Here is a 239-nt window from a genome sequence, read left to right on the forward strand (position 1 = left end):
TGGACCTGGTGCTGGGCTCGGCGTTGCTCAGCCAGCGTCCCAGCATCACCAGTCCTCTTACTGGGTGGCTGGGGCGCCCTGGGAGGGCCCTATCTCAGCCCACGGTGCCTGCCTTTTTGGGGACAACCTGCCTGCCAGGTTCCTTCTCCTGCCCACGGGACGAAGCAGTGGCTGCCCTCGCATGCTGTGCCTGCGTCCCGGGGAGAAAGCAGAGCACCCCCTCCCAGCTGGAGCTGGCT

The sequence above is a fragment of the Cariama cristata genome, unplaced genomic scaffold (genome assembly GCF_000690535.1).
Source record: "Cariama cristata isolate BGI_N322 unplaced genomic scaffold, ASM69053v1 scaffold38084, whole genome shotgun sequence".
NCBI classification, from domain to species: domain Eukaryota; kingdom Metazoa; phylum Chordata; class Aves; order Cariamiformes; family Cariamidae; genus Cariama; species Cariama cristata.